This window comes from Octopus bimaculoides, chromosome 12 (assembly GCF_001194135.2).
Source record: "Octopus bimaculoides isolate UCB-OBI-ISO-001 chromosome 12, ASM119413v2, whole genome shotgun sequence".
NCBI lineage: Eukaryota > Metazoa > Mollusca > Cephalopoda > Octopoda > Octopodidae > Octopus > Octopus bimaculoides.
Genome location: NC_068992.1, coordinates 63,226,731 through 63,227,915, shown reverse-complemented (window position 1 = coordinate 63,227,915; position 1,185 = coordinate 63,226,731).

Sequence of the window (1,185 nt, the reverse complement as noted above, 5' to 3'; positions counted from 1 at the left end):
TTTATTTCGGTTTAGCACAGTGAGATGATTTGCAGCCTTTTGCTCCGCTACGCCGACCTCTAATACAACGACGGCGATGATGGTAAGGGCGAAGGAAGCGAGAATGGCGAAGGCGACAACCCCCTAGTTGGCCCTAAAGACGAACGAACGCTTCAGCATTCATGTGGTTGACATACGGGTTATTCAGAATTTTTTACTGAACCAAGGCGGCGAGCTGGCAGAACCGTTAGCACGCCGGGCGAAATGCTTAGCGGCATTTCGTCTGACTTTACGTTCTGTGTTCAGATTCTGCCGAGGTCGACTTTGCCTTTCATCCTTTCGGGGGTCGAAAAATTAAGTACCAGTTGCGTACTGGGGTCGATCTAATCGAATGGTCTCCTCCCCTTAAATTTCGGGCCTTGTGCCTAGAGTAGAAAAGGATTTTACTGAACCAGGCATATATGCATAAGCGTCTATCTATCTATCTATCTATCTATCTATCTATCTATCTATCTATCTATCTATCTATCTATCTATCTATCTATGTGTGTATGAGTATATATATATATTACACACACACGACTCTTGCCCAAGTTGCCGCATAGTGGGACTGAACCCGGAACCATGTGGTTGGGAAGCAAGCACACAGTCTCTCCTATACCTACCAACATACATATTCTTTTATTCTTTTATTTGTTTCAGTCATTTGACTGCGGCCATGCTGGTGCACCACCTTTTAGTCGAACAAATCGACCCCAGGACTTATGCTTTGTAAGCCTAGTATATGTTCTATCGGACACGTTTGCCGGACCGCTACATTATGAGGGCGTAAACTCACCAACATCGTTTGTCAAGCGATGGTGGGCAATAAACACACACACACACACACACACACACACACACACACACACACACACACACACACACACATACACACAAGCACACACACACAAGCACACACACATGACGGGCTTCTTTCAGTTTCCGTCTACCAAATCCACTCACAAAGCCTCCGTCGGCCCGAGGCTATTGTAGAAGACCCTTGCCGAAGGAGCCACGCAGTGGGACTGAACCCGGAACCTTGTGGTTGGGAAGCAAGCTTCTTATCAAACAGCCATCACTGCGTCTATACACATACACACACATATATATATATACATACATGTACACAATTATATATATACATTTATGTTGACATATATATGT